Source organism: Erythrolamprus reginae, chromosome 2, assembly GCF_031021105.1.
Source record: "Erythrolamprus reginae isolate rEryReg1 chromosome 2, rEryReg1.hap1, whole genome shotgun sequence".
Classification (NCBI taxonomy): Eukaryota; Metazoa; Chordata; class Lepidosauria; order Squamata; family Dipsadidae; genus Erythrolamprus; species Erythrolamprus reginae.
The window spans coordinates 49271355-49290380 of record NC_091951.1 but is presented as its reverse complement, the minus strand read 5'-3'; the positions used below and the strand labels follow the sequence as shown (position 1 = coordinate 49290380).

The 19026-nt window shown below is 41.3% G+C and overlaps 1 protein-coding gene across 1 annotated transcript in view; it reads left to right on the top strand.

Moving 5' to 3' along the window:
• The window catches only part of FHIT (fragile histidine triad diadenosine triphosphatase), a 1178051-nt gene extending 1167359 nt beyond the window's left edge, over nt 1–10692 (top strand). The window contains exon 7 of the mRNA XM_070735724.1: nt 10410–10692. The gene's annotated coding sequence lies outside the window, so the exon portion shown is untranslated. The remainder of the gene's footprint in view (nt 1–10409) is intronic.
• Nucleotides 10693–19026: the final 8334 nt, after the last annotated feature.

Sequence of the window (19026 nt, the reverse complement as noted above, 5' to 3'; positions counted from 1 at the left end):
GGCCTCCACCCTCCCTGCTGTTTCCCCAATCGCACACATTATTTGCTTTTACATTGATTCCTATGGGAAAAATTGCTTCTTTCAAACTTTTCTACTTAAGAACCTGGTCATGGGACGAATTAAGTTCGTAAGTAGAGGTACCACTGTATAAGTAAGTGGTATTGCTGTTGTTCTGTGCCCAGTTCATGATTATGATACTTCAATGAGCCGTAGTCATCTGATTGTGATTTCCAATATTCCTTGTCAGCTTCCCAGAAACAATGTCAGTACAGAAGTTGGCAGGAAGTCAGAAGTAACTGTTTCTTTCCTTTTCCCCCCTGCCTGCAATCCATATTGTCTGCCTGCAACGCCCACCTTCCCATTGACAGTATGGGAAGGGAAGTGTACACTTTTCCACCCTTCCTCAACGTACTCACCTGTACTCTTGTTGTGAGCCGCTCCGAGTCTTCGGAGAGGGGCGGCATACAAATCTAATAAATCTTAAATCTTAAATCTTACTCTATAGCAATTATGCCTAGCACCTCCTTACCAACCTGGATTACCTACACATTTTCATCCACCAGCCTGCTTGCCTGGGGCTTCTGCCTCTTCCCACTTAACAATCCAAATGGGTTTGAGGTTCATGAGAGTAATTGGGATTGTTGTTACTAAGCAATGCAGTCATATGATATTGAATTTTACAATCACATTGCTCAGTGGTGGAAATTCCAATCCCAATTGCTATTGTAACACCTATAAGATTTGTAGAAAGGTAGTCATGTTAGAATGTTGTGGGGAACATAGTTCCCTCTAAGCTGAGCAGTGAGCAATCGCTCACTTAAAAATCATCATCAACTCAGAGTTTTTCAAACCTGCCCAGAAGCTGAGAGGGAAAGAGTGAGAGGGAAGGAGAGAGTGAGGAAGAGAGGAAGAGAGAGAATCAGATAGAAAAAAGAGAGGAAGGAAAAGAGAAAGAAAAAGAATGGGAGTAAGGAAGAGAGAAAGAAAATTTGTTGTGAGCCGCCCCGAGTCTTCGGAGAGGGGCGGCATACAAATCCAAATAATAAATAATAATAAATAAATAAAATCAAAATCTAGTTTGAAACTAGCTCAACTATTTAAGTGGCATTTTGATATTGATAGAGTTGCCCTAGTATGAGCTCACTGTTATAGACACACAGTACAGTATTTTATTTTGAAATTCTCTGAGGCAAAACAGGGTGGGTTTTTTATTTGTTTGTTTGTTTGTTTGTTTGTTTATTTATTTAATATTTCTGTGCCGCCCAGTCCCAAAGGGACTGCCGCTCAGACACTATACTTTTCCGCCCACCCCCAAAAAAAATTAGAGGGAACACTGGTGGGGAATATTGACTTTAACAGGGATTAAAAGAAAGGAGGAGGAAAATGGAGATAATGAGACAAACAAAAGTCTCCCAAAAGCTAAGATGAGGTAATATGACAAAGTGTATGTAGCCCTTAGCTTCACTGTGACTATGGTGGGAGACGAGGAAAGACCGGTATGTTTACTGTGTCTAAAAATGTGGGCAGTGGACAGCGTGAAGCCAAATAAATTTAGGACTCACTTAAACATTACGTGCCCGTAATGTTTACTTCTTCCTGGGGGGGGTGTAACAGAAAATAATTGTGAAGCACTCAATTACAGGATCAAATCTCTCTGTCTGGAACCACTGAGCTTCTTTGTAAACTTATAGTCATGACATTACAACAAGAGATAGCGAAGAATATGAGGAGCTGATGGGGATGCCTTTTCTATGGACAGGTTTCCTTTAATAAAAATGCTTTTTGAACACAAATGAGAAGGATTAAGGCCTTCTGGTTGCAGAAACTTCAGGAAACTAAGAAGGCAAAGGAGACCTAGGGCAAGGGACTGAAAACCCAGGACATCAGGATGCGTAATCCAAAGAAAACAGAATTCTGAAACAGAATTCTAAATGCTTGCCTTTATGGTCTGTTTGTTTGTCTGTTTCAATTAATATGGCTGTTTGTCTCAACCTTGTCACTCACAATCTCACAAGCTGTGAGTTCAGTCCTCGGTAGAAGCAGATGCTTCGGCAGGGGGTTGGACTAGATGACCTGCAAAGTACCTTCCAACTCTGTGACTTTGTTACTATCTGTTAAATGACCACTGAAAAAAGGGTCATAAAAGATGGGCCCTGGCTCCATAGAAACATGGAAACATTGAAGACTGACCGCAGAAAAAGACCTCATGATCCATCTAGTCTGCCCTTATACTATTTTTTGTATTTTATCTTAGGATGGATCTATGTTTTATCCCAGGCATGTTTAAATTTAGTTACTGTGGATTTACCAACCACGTCTGCTGGAACTTTGTTCCAAGGATCTACTACTCTTTCAGTAAAATAATATTTTCTCATGTTGCTTTTGATCTTTCCCCCAACTAACTTCAGATTGTGTCCCCTTGTTCTTGTGTTCACTTTCCTATTAAAAACACCTCCCTTCTGAACCTTATTTAACCCTTTGACATATTTAAATGTTTCGATCATGTCCCCCCTTTCCCTTCTGTCCTCCAGACTATACAGATTGAGTTCATTAAGTCTTTCCTGATACGTTTTATGCTTAAGACCTTCCACCATTCTTGTAGCCCATCAAAAGTCCAGAACTTATAGTTTCGTAGTTTTCACAGCAACTAGAGGACAAGGCTTGAAAAGTTGTCCTTTCAAAGAGTGAAAAAGTGTTCTTAGCAAAAATAAAATCAGAAAAATACCCCACTTCTTTTAAGTTTTATCTGCTGCCCTTTTTCCGTCACCGATTTGCAACACTCCTGCAGTAAAGTTCTATAATGCTGAATCAGAACCAGTTATCTTCTCACATAACAATCAGCTTTCTGAACTCAAACTCAGCTGCCCTGGATTAGCCAGCCAATTGTGCCAGTTGCTTAATGAGCTTTCACTGTGGACAATAGGATCACAACATGAGAAATCACATTCTAATTAAAGCTTTTCTTTTCTTTTTTTTTTAAAGGAAAAATAACCGAATTGCAATTTTTCTTTCCTTCCATTAACACATTTGAGCATCAGCACTTCCTGAACCATCCGGGTCAAGGAGGTCTTGAGAAACTGTAGATTGCTTTCTTTCCCATTAATATGAGCGATGGGGAAGGGAAGAAAATCATTTGAATATAATAAATAAGCACTTAATTTATCCTAACGGTGCCTACGCAAGCTTTGCACTATTGCCAAGAGTTATTCTAATTTTTATTTCAATGTTACTTTCCGAATAGTTGATAGGCAGGAGATCAGCCACATTTCATATTTATGCTGAAGGGGGTATTAAAAACTGCAAAAAGAATCCCTGTGGATTTGGGGGTGATAATCAGATACAGTTGGACCACGTCAACTTCGTCCCGTCCATTTCATAGACTTTAGGGCAGTCTCTTCCTATCTGGTATCCTCATTGATGGGCATCCAAGAGTCCCAAGATTATATGCTTCCCAAACCTTAATAAAGGAGAATATTTGTAGCACATGTTAAAATGAAGGGTCCTTGGTGCTCTCTGAACTTGCTTGTTGCCTTGCAGATATTTCATTACTCAAACTAGGTAGTGAACAATCTGAACAGGTCTCTCCACACGTCATCCTTAAGTGAAGCGTTCAAACTAGTGTCCGCATTTCCTGTATCAGATGAGGAGAATACATCTTTCTCCTTCTGTCTTGGCTACTTTTTACAGAAGTACAATTGAGAGCATTTTAACAAACTGCATCACTCTTTGGTTTGGTGGCTGCAGTGCCTCAAATAGAAAGTCCATACAGAGAGTTGTAAGGACAGCCGAGAAGATTATAGGGTAAGTGTCCATAGGGTTGGTCTTCTCTGGTCCCATCAGCTAAACAGTGTCGGTTGGTGGATCCATGGGGGAGGGCCTTCTTTCTGGCTGCACTGGCTCTCTGGAACTAGTTACCTCCTGAGATCTGGACTACCCCCATCCTACTGGCCTTCTGGAAAGTGGTAAAGACCTGGCTTTTCCAGCAGGCCTGGAGCTGTTGATCTGATGATGGTAACCATGGAGATCTGTCCATAAATAGTATGCATGGGTTTCACTGTTTTATTTAATTGTTTTAAACTGTTTTATAGGTTTTTAGTACTATTTGGGTGTTATATTTTTGGTTGTAAGCCGCCCAGAGGGAGTTGGGCGGTATAAAAAGCAAATTAGATAGATAGATAGATAGATAGATAGATAGATAGATAGATAGATAGATAGATAGATGATAGGTAGGTAGGTAGGTAGATAGGTAGATTCGGTCACAGCTTTGTTCCCTATGCCATCTATCTGGTAAACTTACAATAACAATAGCAATAGCAGCCCCGAGTTCTGGGACAGGGGTGGCATATAAATCAATCAAACAAACGATAGATAGATAGATAGATAGATAGATAGATAGATAGATAGATAGATAGATAGATGATAGATAGATAGATAGATAGATAATGATAGATAGATAGATAGATGATAGATAGATAGATAGATAGATAGATAGATAGATAGATAGATAGATAGATCCATCCATCTATCTATCATCATCAGTTCTAGCAAGGAATGGGCTTTGCTCTCAATTTATATTCTAGTGACTTGCCCTGCCAATCTTCTCTGTTGGTGGAAGTCTTCTTGGAGGTTTTTTTCTTTATTGTTAGTTTGTTTGGCAGTTCCTTGATTAGAGTATTGTTTACTTCTTGATTATTGGTCTGATGTTAATCATGGAGTTACTCTATGCTCATCCGAATGTTGATTTCTGGTGGGAGGTATTTTGGTCTTTTTGTTCCCTTTTAGGCTTGTTGATTGTCCCTTTTGCACAGTATGTAGCTATTGTTTATGTCTACATGTCTGTTGATGGCTACTTTGCCAGAGTGACAATCTTCTAGAAATTCTCCAGTATTTGTGAATTTTGTTTGGTCTAGGTTGGTCACAGTTTCATTTTTGCAGCTGAAACTATGGTAGGTCTATCCCTCATGTCTTTTGACTACTAATTGGTATTCACGGGTGACATTCTGTCAATCTTCTACTTGTTTATCCTGCGTAATGGTTGTTGCGGATCTACAACATACATCTACACCATATGTTGTAGATGACTCTTTTCTTCTTCTGGAACTGTTTTATCCCCCCAAACTACAATTACTGGTCAAGAATGTCATTTTTTCCCACCTTTTGAAATAAGAAACACATGTAAATTGTACAGTATGTCCTTAAAACACAGTTGAAAGAATCTGAGAAATCTTCTCTCAAACAAAGGGAAAACTAGAACTACTTTTCTTTGTTCTTTATTAGAATAACTGAGAGATATGATTATTAACTAATTAATTAAATAAAATCAGTGGGTGACTTTTACCCCTAACCTCTGTCAAAATAAAAGTGAATCAATTGGTCCTATGATTTGACAGTCTCTTGTAGACTTAGTAAAAATGTATGCAATGGATAGTATTTCCCAAGAAAGGGAAATACTCAGCTTTTGACATTTTCCCAGCTCTCCTTAGAATCGATGCATGAGCATTCTTCATATACAATCACTTCCATGTATGATTGCTGTCATATATTATCAGTTTGGAAGAAAGAAATACAATGACAAGAGTCCTTTGGGAGTTGGGCGGCATATAAGTCCAAATGATAAATAAATGAAGGAAGGAAGGAACGAACAAATGAAAAAATAAATGAATGAATGACAAACCCTTGGAGCACAATCAACAAAGGGACTTTTTTTTCCTAAATGCCATTTGTCTTTGTGATCTGCTTGTGACTCCATTCTGGGACCTTTTGCATATAATCCTTGAACAAATATACATTTTGGTAATTGGAGGTGGATTTCAACACACTCCAAGTCTTAAGTGCTATTAATTATTTCACCCACTCAGCCAGCCGTAAGAACCATTAATTACCAAAGAGGAATGATAGTTATTGACTTGCGCGCATAAGATTTCTAATTTCTAAACAATATGGGGAGGGGGAAGGAGCTCTTTGGCATTAGAAGGAATTTATTTTCTCCAGGTCACCTTCAGAAATCTGCTTATATAAAGAACATGTAAGTTCACCCCCATGAGGAAACATCTGTCACTTAAAATGGCACAGGCAGAAAAAAAGTCTGTTTCCATCAGCAGTTTGATGATTGACTTCCTTTTTTTAAAACAGATTTTCAAATTATTTAAAAGTCAATACAGAAGGGGTGGGGGAATCCCAAAACCTAGCAAGTCTGCCTCACATTTTAGAGGCCGTTCCAAAGGATTTACAGCAATAAGAAAAAGCAAACGGAAAAGCAATAGTTTATTTAAATCCACAGTAACTGAATTTAAACATGCCTGGGATAAACATATATCCATTGTAAGATAAAATACAGGAAATAGTATAAGGGCAGACTAGATGGACCATGAGGTCTTTTTCTGCCGTCAGTCTTCTATGTTTCTATGTTTCTATGTTTCTATTTAATTTATTTATTTCCATTTGAAGTGAATTTCAGTAAAAGTCAATATTAGCAAAAAAAAAAAAAAGGTTTATAGTCAAATACAAACAGGTTGTTGGCAATTGCTAATATGAACCTTTCTGGTGAAAATAGGTAATCCTCAACTTACAACCACAGTTGGGACTATATTTTTCTTGTTGTTAAGTGACTTGTGCCAGATTTTACAGCCTTTCCTCCACAGTTGTTAATAACAATAGCAATAGCACTTAGACTTAAATACCGCTTTACAGTGCTTTGCAGCTCTCTAAGGAGATTTACAGAGTAATATATTTCCCCCAACAATCTAATTTTACCCATTTCGGAAGGAGGGGAGGCTGAGTCAGCCTTGAGCTTAGGTGAGATTTGAACTATCAAATAGCAGTCAGCAGAAATAGCCTGCAGTACCACATTTTCACCACTGCACCACCATGGCTCATGTGAATTACCACATTTAAATGAATTAAATTGAACGGGTCCAAAGACGGGCTACAAGAATGGTGGAAGGTCTTAAGCATAAAACGTATCAGGAAAGACTTAATGAACTCAATCTGTATAGTCTGGAGGACAGAAGGGAAAGGGGGGACATGATCGAAACATTTAAATATGTTAAAGGGTTAAATAAGGTCCAGGAGGGAAGTGTTTTTAATAGGAAAGTGAACACAAGAACAAGGGGACACAATCTGAAGTTAGTTGGGGGAAAGATCAAAAGCAACATGAGAAAATATTATTTTACTGAAAGAGTAGTAGATCCTTGGAACAAACTTCCAGCAGACGTGGTTGGTAAATCCACAGTAACTGAATTTAAACATGCCTGGGATAAACATATATCCATTGTAAGATAAAATACAGGAAATAGTATAAGGGCAGACTAGATGGACTATGTGGTCTTTTTCTGCCGTCAGTCTTCTATGTTTCTATGTTTCTAATTATGCAGTCCTTAAGCAAATTGAGTTTATCCGCCCCACCTCCATTGATTTTGTTTGTTGGAAACTAGCTAGGAAAATCTCAAATGGTGATCACATCACACTGTAACCATCATAAATATAGGTTGTTTGCCAAGTACATAAGAACATAAGAAGAGCCATGCTGAATCAGGCCAAAGCCCATTGAGTCCAGCATTCTGTGTCACACAGTGGCCCACCAATTGTACATGGGGATCTTGAGCGGAAAGGGAAGGCAAACCCCCCCTTTCCCTTGACCCCCAACAAATGGTACCCAAGAAAATCCTGCCTGCCTCAACCAACCTAGAGGCAGCACTTGGACATCCAGTTTTCATCCCATGAGTGTACATATGCAGTAACAGTCATAAGTGTGAGGGTTGTTGTCATAAGTCAGCGTTTCCCAACCGGTGTGCCACGGCACACCGGTGTGCCGTGAGACATGGCCAGGTGTGCCGCCAAGCTCCGGCTGGGCGGGGCGCTGCCGGTACTTCCATCCTGGGGCTCCCGCTCGCAGCTGTCCCCCGGCTCCTGCTCGATGCCGCAGTTTTCGGCGCTCTCCTGCTGGTCTCCAAAGAAGGAAGGCGGCTTTTTCCCGCCTTCCTTCTTTGGAGCCCAGCAGGAGAGCGCCGAAAACCGCGGCATCGAGCAGGAGCCGGGGGACAGCTGCGAGCGGGAGCCCCAGGACAGAAGTACCGGCAGCGCTCTGCCCAGCTGGAGCTTCTCTGGCATCCACGGCAAGTGTCCTTTGTGGCCCCGCGGGAGGGCACTGGCGTTGGGAGCGGGGGGGTGGCCGCAGCGGCCGCAGGCAGTCGCGAGGAGATGTCGGCGGCGAGAGGGAGCTCTCTCTCTCTCAGCTGACTGCAAGCGGGAGCCCTGACGGTGGCGGTTGGACCTGCGGCAAGTGTCCTTTGTGGCCCGGCAGGAGGGCACTGGCGATGGGAGCGTGGGGGGGCGGCCGCAGCGGCCTCAGGCAGTCGCAGGGAGATGTCGGCGGCGAGAGAGAGCTCTCTCTCTCTCTCAGCTGACTGCAAGCGGGAGGCCTGACGGTGGCGGTTGGACGTGTGGCTGGCGCTGCGGGCCTGGCATATACGGTGTCCAGCAGCACGTCCAGCTGCCGCCGTCAGGGCTCCCGCTTGCAGTCAGCTGAGAGAGAGAGAGAAAGAAAGAGAGACATAGCAAGAGAGGCAGAGAAAGAGAGACAGAGCAAGAAAGAGAGGCAGAGAAAGAGAAAGAGAGATAGAGAAAGAGAGAGAGAAAGAGAGACATAGCAAGAGAGGCAGAGAGAGAGAGAAAGAAAGAGAGACATAGCAAGAGAAAAAGAGAGACTTAGCAAGAGAGGCAGAGAGAGAGAGAAAGAGAAAGAAAGAGAGACATAGCAAGAGAGACAGAGAGAGAGAAAGAGAGAGAAAGAAAGAGAGATAGCAAGAGAGGCAAAGAGAAAGAAAGAGACATATAGCAAGACAGTGAAAGAGAGAGAGAGAGCAAGAGAGAGAGAGAAAAGCAAGAAAGAGATAGCAAGAGAGACAGAGAGAGAGAGCAAGGGAGAGAGAAAGACATAGAGGAAGGGAAGGAGGGAGAGAGAAAGAGAGAAAAAAAGAGAGGAAGAAAGAAAGAAAGGGATGGAGAGAGAGAAAGAAGGGAAGGAAGGAAAAGAGAGAAAGAGGGAGAAATAGAGCGAAAGGGAGGAAGAGAGAGGGTTTTTTTGTCCAAACTTTTCTTTAGCCCGCCCCCCCCGCCCCGCCCCCCTTCAGTGTTCCCCAGGATTTTGAAAATATGAATAATGTGCCGCGGCTCAAAAAAGGTTGGGAAACACTGTCATAAATCACTCTATTCATTGTTGTGGAAACTTCAAATGGTTGTAAGTTGAAAACTACCTGCAATCGAAATGGATGAAAGGGAAGGTGATTATGAGTAGAATCCATATTTCAAATAGGAAAAGAAAATAAGGAAGGAAGAAATTACTTCACTTGGTCCAAAATAAGAGGTCTCCCAATGCTTATGGACTTGACCCCCATAAATATTTCTGGAGCATTAATAGCTTTGGGCTTGGTCACAGTTCTGAATGAAATTCTGCATTCTTCTCCCTCAGATACAGAGAATATATTATTTATTTACTTGTTTTATTTATTTATTTAGTTGGTTGGTTACTGAGTTTGTCAAACAAAATGCATAAGCCGCGGCCACAGTGTGGTAGTAAAAGTTTTGGTAGGCCATCACTGCCTGTGGGCCATCTTTTCTCTTTAATTTTTCATATTTTTTGCTGCATGTGCAGAAGCAAAATCTCGCAAGGGGGACACTCACTCATGTGAGATTTAGGCCAATTTTGTTTCTGCATATGCACGGAAGCAAAAAAAAAATCACCTAAATGTCCCCTAGTGCATGTGCACACACGAGACAACCCAAGTTGTGCACCCAGTGCACTGGTAGCAATCCAGTAATAACAATCCACCCCTGGGCCACGCCTCTTCCTCTTCCCCCTCCTCCTCCTCCCTTCTTCTTCTTTACTTTCTATTTAATTTTTCAAATTTTAATTGCTTTGTATTACCTTTACTTTTTATCATTATATTTTGAGCTGCCTTGAATCATCATATCAGTGAGATGGGTGGGCACAAAAAATATACAAATTTAGTAAATAAAAAGTAACATAGACGTAAAGTTAAGCAAATTATGGTGCTAGTCTGGATCCCCAGCACTATAATTATTTTTGTCATGATAACTGCTGCTCTGCGAGGTGAATAGGCCTGAGAGAGAAGGACTGAGCCAAGTTATTATACTGCCGCCTAGGCATGACACATCTGGATGACATGCATACCATTATGGCAACGTCTATAAATAGATAATGCCCAAAGATTTAATTGTAATTTTCAGCTCTGCATATTGCATTTCCTCTATTACAATCAAAAATTCTATCTTGGAAAATGCTAATGAATACTGATTGCTTAATCTTAGAATTTTTGCCTTATTTACATACAGGACAAAATGTTATTGTATTTAGCAAAATATCTGATTTTATATTCAATCTTTTTCAGGAGCAACACAATCTTTTTCAATTAGTTCTGAAGCGGGAGAAGTACAGAAGAGCCTCTTTTATTCCTGGCGAACCTGGAATTGAAATAATGGAGGATGACAACATATTCAGTAAAGATACTGGATAAAACAAAGAATGGTTCATCAGTTAGAGTCTTACTTAGGTTAAGATGCTTCTTAGTGTTGGTTTCATTAAAGTTATTTGAATTTGGGGTATGTTTGAATAAATATTTCTGATTGTAACATTCAAAACGAAAGTAAATATTAAACTTTCAGATAATAAATACATTGTGAAAAAAATATTGTTGATGTTACTCATTGGATAGTTTGTTCTTTAACAATGTAAATAGTGTTTTTTATGCTTGCTTTTGTAATAGAGCCTGGAAATTTCTACCACAAACAAGTAGCACTATAAAAACTTTACTGGATTACTAGAAAGGTCTCTTCCTTACCATTATTTTAAAAGGAAAATGATTCCGTTCCAAATAAGAGGGTTTTGTGAGATCATTAGTGACATAGAAACCACACTGAGAATTCTTGACTTTGTACACTGTGTTTTTTTTTTTAAATCCAGTATAAAGTTGTGTTCTGCCGGTGTGTCTCAACCGCCCGTAATTACAGGGTAATTAGTCCAGGAAGACACACACCACACGATAAAAGGAAAACCCAAAAGTTTTTATAAACAGAAAAACAGAAACAGCTCCCTTTTTAAATATCAAAGGGATTTTCTGGTACACACAAGGCACAGGTTAAATGCAGTCCAATTGCTCACCAAATAACTGGGAAATTGAGTCCAATTCTAAAGTCCAGAGAGTCCACACACACAATCCTGAACAGCAAAAACCACGATCTTGATGAAACAATGAATCATATAAACTGCCATGAGGCTAAAACAGCACTTTTATCTATAGTACTAATTACAGCAGCCCCACCCAACCAGTAATAATCCTTCAGTGGTTGTCTCCTATGCATCACTCTACGCATGCGTGGATGTGTCATGAATTCTTGTTAAGAATCCAGGAATGATACAGATGACTGATCTCCTCCTGGGCTGTCTGCCAAACTCCCCTCTTCCCTGTCACTCATGCTTCCTTGGTCAGAGGAGACTTCATCGGCAGATTCTACTGGGAGCAAAACAGGCCTGCGGCATGTGGATGTCTCCCTCACATCCACCTCCACATTCCTTGGGGCAGGAGCTGGGCCAGAGCTAACCACAACAAGTTGGTTCATTTTCTTTTTCATGTAAATGACAAAAATCCCCCTTCCTATGTAATGAAAGTAACAATGCTGATCCAGCTAGTCACACAACCACATCAAGATGCATTTCCTGCTTTAATATACTAAGGTTTGTGCATCAATTGTAAAAAGGAGAAATAAGTCAAAAATAGTTGGTTTTCGGTTCGCACAGAGTCTCTGGGAGGGCGTTTTCAGCTTCAAGAGGCCTCTGGGGGGGAGGGAAGGGCATTTTTTGCCCCCCCAGGCTCCAGGGAAGCCTCTGGAGTCTGGGGAGAGTGAAAAATGGGCCTGCTAGGCCCACCAGAAGTTGTAGAAATTGATTGTTTTCAGCCTCCAGAGGGTCTCCAGGGGGAGGGGTGGCTGTTTTCGCCTTCACTAGGCATTGGATTATGGGTGTGGTCACTCACGCATGTGTGATAATGCACACACTTGTGCTTTCAGCAGCCAAGGAAATAAAGGTTCCCCATCACTGTTTTATAACATCCCATTTCAGAAATGATAATTCAGAATTCTAAAATCCTGGAGAAAACCAAGAAAACAACCCAAAACATATGGGACAGGGACAATGAAGGGCTACCAAAATATTTACTACCACACTTTGGGCGTGGCTTATGCAGGACGCCCTGCATTTTCTTTCAACATCTTTCAGTGCAAATTGTTGCTCTGGGGTGGAGCTCCATTTTTGCTACCCCACTGAATTCCCCCCAGTCTGGGCAGTAGCCCACCCCTGGGCAGGGTGAGCAGGAAACAGTGCTAAAGCAAGGAGGAGGAAAGCAATGATACTGACCAAAGTTGAGCAACAGTTTTACAGCATAGCAGTTTTCAAAAACTACTGTACTGGAAGCACTGCATTCAAGTACCACTTATGCTTGAAAATCAAAGTGAGAAAATATCCGTGCAGGTCTAATGTCATTAAAAAGGTATCATCGGGTAATTGTATATAAGCATTGACTTATGGATATACAGATTCTTGCCATATTAAACAAACCGAAAAGCAATATACTTGAGGTCAGAGATGAGCCACCCTACAACATCACAGCTGGCGTTTTCCAACTGTGATTGCAAACTTTGTTGATTTGCTTTCCATCCTTCTAATTGAAATAAACAAAGGAAAAGAGGATTCTGATGAGGTCTGCATTTTTTGTTTTTAAAAAGTTGAAGATGCATCAAAGGCATTATAGTAGAAGCATAAACTTTCAGAAACTGAAATCTTTATAAGCCGCGGATGGAGGGAAAGAAAGACAGAGTGATGATGGTGACAATAATGAGATAGATAGATAGATAGATAGATAGATAGATAGATAGATAGATAGATGGATGGATGGATGGATGGATGGATGGATGGATGGATGGATGGATGGATGGAGGGAGGGAGAGAGAGAGAGAGAGAGAGAGAGAGAGAGAATATGAAAATATCCCCAAAATATGAACAAGCAGGATGATACCTCCCGCCAACCAGACATTTGGAAACCAGCCCTCAAACGTATCCCAGCCATAGAAACTGAAACTGAAACCAGACTCAGAACACACATTGCAAAACAATCAAGTAGCCTGCAAGCTCCAACTACTCAGAATATCAACCCTAATCTACAACCATTAACTAATCAGCATACCTCAGTTACATCAACGACCCCAGGTGTTACCCCACTGACTCACCAGGAAGTTTCTACACAGCAGGCAATTGCTGAGCCATCAAACCACACCCAGCCACCAGTATTTATAGAAGAAAGGCAGCTCAGGTCTCGCTGTGTTCGCCCTAGAACAAGGACAGAAACACCAGCCTGAAGATGACGAGTGGGACCTTGTTGAAACGTCGCCAGAAATTTCCAAATTCTACACGGGAAGAAACCCGAATATACCAAGACCATCATAGATAGATAGATAGATAGATAGATAGATAGATAGATAGATAGATAGATAGATAGATAGATAGATAGATAGATAGATAGATAGATAGATAGATATAATGGATGGATGGGTGGGTGGATGGATGGACGGACGGACGGACAGACAGACAGACAGACAGACAGACATATGATAGATAGATATAGATAGAAATCAAGGTTTCCGGGAAAACAGGTTTCACGGACTATTCATTTTTTCCCCCTAGAGCAGGGGTCCCCAAACTTGGCAACTTTAAGACTTGTGAATTTCAACTCCCAGAATTCTCCAGCCAGCTATGAAGACCTCTGTTCTAAAGAATACTATAGCCATTTGGAAAGGAGGGGAAGGCAGAAACCCAGATCACACAAAATTAATTCCAGATCTTATTTCCTTATACTTTTCCTAGACACTTTTGTTTGTAGCAGAATCACTGACTTTGGAGTTTTAAAACACTTTTAAGAATGCAGCAATTGCCCAAAGAAGATGCCCTGCATTTCATTTCAACATCTTTTGTGCTCTGGGGTGGAGCTCCATTTTCACTACCCCACTGCGTTCCCCATTCCACCCCGTCCGGGCAGTAGCCCACCCCTGGACCCACAGATGGCCCTCATGAGCTCAATTTTTGCTGGCAGAGGAACTGTAGGCTGGTCCTTTGCTATTTCTAGGGCAGACCCGCAGGGCAGATTTAAGCATGGTCTGGATCTGGTCCCCAGGCCTTGAGTTTGATACTCCTGTTCTAGGATAATGTTTGCCTGCACAAAATCAGCTATGTGACCTTGGGCCAGTCGCTCCTTCTCAGCCCTAGAAAACTGGCAGTGGCAAGCCATTTGTGAAATCTTGCCAGGAGAACTGCTAAAACTTGTCCAGGTAGCCAACAGGAGCTAAACATTGACTGAAAAGCACATACACAAACACCCTAGGTTATAGTTAGCCATTTTAGTATGTCAACTAAAGAATGAGTTAAATATTAAATTGAATCAAAATGAGACAGAGAAAATTGAAAGTATCCAAAGATATAGGCAAGTAAGAAACTAGTGGTCTGAAATCTAGGACTATACAGTAATCCATAAAGACTATAAAATGGAATCTTGGAATCTTAGTGGACAACCAGCTAAATGTGAGCCAGCAGTGTACAGCGACAGCCAAAAAAGCCAATGCAATCCTAAATTGCATTAAAGGAGGGATACAATCAAGGTCAGGTGAGGTACTAATACCACTCTATAAAGTCTTATTAAGACCAAATCTAGAGTAGTGCATCCAGTTTTGGTCACCACACTATAAAAAGATGCTGAGACTCTAGAAAAAATGCAGAGTAGAACAACCAGGATGATTAGAGGACTGGAGAGTAAAATATATGAAGAATGGTTACAAGAACTGATCATGGCTAATCTGGAGAAGAGAAAGACCAGGGAGACATGATAGCAGTGTTCCAATATTTGAGAGGCTGCCACAGAGAGGAGGGAGTCAAGCTATTTTCCAAGGCAGCTAAAGGCCAGACAAGGAATAATGAATGGAAACTGATCAAGGAGAGATTCAACCTAGAAATAAGGAGGAAATTTCTGACAGTGTGAACAATCAACCAATGGAGCAGAAGTTGCCTTTGGGAGTTGTAGGAGCGTCAAGAAGAGACTTTCAAGAAGAGATTGGACTGCCATCTGTCAGAAGTGATGTAGGATCTCCTGCTTAAGTGGGGGATTGGACTAGATGACCTAAAAGGTCCCTTCCAATTCTGTTAATCTATTAATCTGAATACAAAGAAGAAATGTTTATTCCATGTGCATTGTGGGTTTTGTTGAACTTCTTTAATCAAAAAGTCTTTTTTCCTGAGATGAAAGTATTCTGCCTGGAAAGGCATAGCTTCTTTAAAGTGTCATTTGCCTTAAAGAGAATCCATAAACAAAAGAGAGTAGACTAATAACCCCTAACATCCTCATGCATTAGACCAAAGCCTCCTTTTTCAGCAAGATCCACCTGGGATTGGAGGAAAGAATAACTAGGAATAGGAGCACCAATATCTTTAGAAGATCCATCTTCTAAAGAAGCAGCATTAATAAGTGGCAGCAACATAGCATTTTGGCTAAGTAGAAGTTTATATTAAGCAGTTTCTTTTTATCCTGCAATAATAGAATAATGATGCCTTATATCTGGTATCAGACTGATATCTGGCATGAGAACAAAAATTAAATCTCTGCTTGGTTTTCAAAATAGAATTAATTAACTAAAGCTAGTTAATTAATTCCCCAATTCCATAATACCAAAAAAATGAGGAGATGAGCTTTCAAGAGTAGCCAACAAGACTATGGCAAAAATTGTTCCTTGAGGTACAATTAGTTGACTGTTTAGCACTCCCCAAAGTCATGTTGATTAGAAAAAAACTAAAAAAGACGACTTTCCCAACATCTCTCCTAAGGGCAAGAATAGAAAGAAGAAGGAAAAACAGAAGAATGTCTCAGGGCCTAACTGTTATTATTATCTCTATTTAGAGCAAGAACGCTCACAAACACTGTTATTATTATTATCTCTATTTAGAGCAAGAACATTCACAAACATAGTCTCAACACGTCTGGGTGAACTGGTAGTTAAATTGCTGGCTGGTCCCTCCCCTCATCTTCTAGGAGTCCCCATGCACTCCATTTTGGCTTCCAGGTAAGTGCAGGAAAGCCTACTAGGTCCAAAATGGGCCACGGGTGCGGCACTCCCTGTGTCCCATTTTCACTCCTAAAAGGCTTCAGGGAGGCCTCCTAGGCCCAAAATGGGGCCCAAGGGGTGTGTCACACCTCCCTCATGGCCCGTTTTCACTTCCAGGAGGCTTCAGGGAGGCCTCCTAGGCCCAAAATGGGGCCCAAAGGGTGTGTCACACCTCCCTCATGGCCCGTTTTTACTTCCAGGAGGCTTCAGGGAGGCCTCCTAGGCCCAAAATGGGGCCCAAAGGGTGTGTCACACCTCCCTCATGGCCCGTTTTTACTTCCAGGAGGCTTCAGGGAAGCCTCCTAGGCCCAAAATGGGGCCCACGGGGTGTGGCACGCCTCCATCATGGCCTGTTTTCACTTCCAGGAGGCTTTAGGGCGGCCTCCTAGGCCCAAAATGGGGTGCAGAAGGTGCGGCATGGCCTCCTCACATCCCCTTTTTGCTCCAAGGAGCCTGAAAATTGACCACGCCCACTCAGCTGGTCATTATGGGAGAGAACCAGTTGTTAAATCATTTGTATCTCACCATTGCTCCAGTTGAGCAGCCCTAATAACTGTGGAACAATGCAATGGGATCAGGGTGGGTTGCACTTACTGTCATTACTGGTGGGTTTTTTGCTTCTGCGCATGTGCAGGAAGCAAAATCTTACAAGGGGATGCATACAAGAGAGGGATTTCGGCAATTTTTTTTGCTTCCACGCATGCACAGAAGCAAACAATCACCAACATCTTATGTGCGTGTGCGTCTCCACCATCAGATTTTGCTTCCTGTACATGCACAGAAGCAAAAACATGCTAGGACATTCACACGCGCATGCCAGAAACCCAAAGCTCAACTTTTACTACCGGTGTGCCGTCCTTCACTGACCTACTTCTGAATGGGATAATGTAATGTTCTCAAGCTGAGAAATCTATAGACCAAAATCAATCTCAGTGTCAATTTGCAAGGTCCAGTCTGAGCTGGTCACCAGGACCAAAGGTTTATTCTTTGAAGCCTGATGCTGGAGCCCATGATGAGGCACCTTGAATTCTCTCTCTGGAATATGAAACATTCAGAAAGAATAGAATAGAATAGAATAGAATTCTTTATTGGCCAAGTGTGATTGGTCACACAAGGAATTTGTCTTGGTGCATATGCTCTCAGCGTACATAAAAGAAAAAGATTTGTCAAGAATCATGTGGTACAACACTTAATGATTGTCATAGGGGTCAAATAAGCAATGAAGAAACAATCAATATTAATAAAAATCTTAGGATACAAGCAACAAGTTACAGTCATACAGTCCTAAGTGGGAGGAAAAGGATGAGAGGAATGATGAGAAAAACTAGTAGAAATAGAAGTGCAGATTTAGTAAAATGTCTGACAGTGTTGAGGGAATTATTTGTTTAGTAGAGTGATGGCATTCGGGGAAAAACTGTTGTTGTGTCTAGTTGTCTTGGTGTGCAGTGCTCTGTAGTGATGTTTTGAGGGTAGGAGTTGAAACAGTTTGTGTCCAGGATGCGAGGGGTCAGTAAATATTTTCCCTGCCCTCTTTTTGACTCGTGCAGTATACAGGTTCTCAATGGAAGGCAGGTTGGCAGCAATTGTTTTTTCTGCAGTTCTGATTATCCTCTGAAGTCTGTGCTTGGAAAAATAAATGTTTGGAATAAAAGCTTGGAAAAATAAATCTTTGGGCCCAGTAACCGACTGGATCTTGCAACGTTATCATAGGACGCATGTATTTACTTTCATTCATCAGTGTCATATAGACACGCAGAAGTTTTGTGTCTAATTAAAACATTTGCCCTTGATCTATAATCATGTAAAAAGTGCAGAAGCATTAAATAATAGAGTAGGAGCTGGATGAACATTCGGAGAGCTGTTCCTATATGGTTTATAATAGCAATAGTGAATGAACCAGGAGGAGGAATCTTCAGTTGGAGACCCTCCATGGGCCAGCAGGAAGAGAGCTATGGACTGGTGGAAGAGACTGGAATTTTTGGAGAAGGTTTAACAGAGTTGGAAGGACTTTGCAACCCCCTACCCAAGCAGGAGACCCTACATTTGCCTCTACCTAGGATCAAACCTGTAACCTTGCAACCCCCTGTCCATGCAGGAGACCCTACATTTGCCTCTACCTAGGATCAAACCTGTAACCTCCTGACTGTGAGGCAAGAGTTCCACCTCTCAGCAAAGACAATGGTTTTAAAATCTAAGAAGCTCCAAAAAATTATCTGGAGGCAAAAGGACAGAAAAAGCTTTGGGGGTGAGATAGAAGGAGGGCGTGATAAAGACAGACATTATAGAAAGCTCATTCTGAACCAGCCTATCTGTTAAGCTAAGGCCACTGTATATTTTAAACATCATGGAAGAACTTTCTGAGCATGGCTTCCTCTGACAAGATGGGTACATTGTTTAAAGGATCATTAAGCATGTCAACATTTGGCAGCAGGCTCAAACACCAAACAGTGCTAATATGCTAATGCATATGAATAGATGCAGAACATTTAAATTTTATTTAAATTTCACAAGAGACAAAGGGGAAAAGAAAAGACAGAAATTGCAGGAAGATGTCTGGAATGTTAAAAACATATTAATACCTCTTTTTTTAAAAAAAAGATTGATCTAACTCTGACTTCCCAACCAACTGTTGGGTCCTTGAAGGATGTCAACAAGCAGAATAGGAAATCAGACATTCTTGTATACTTTTCTCTCTTACGGTTTTGGGGAATAATTTTAAAGATTTTAAAATCCTATATTTTTCACAAAGTAAAGCAAAGTAGACACTCCTCCCTCTCTCCCTCCTCCTCCCTCTCTCTTTCCTTCATTTTA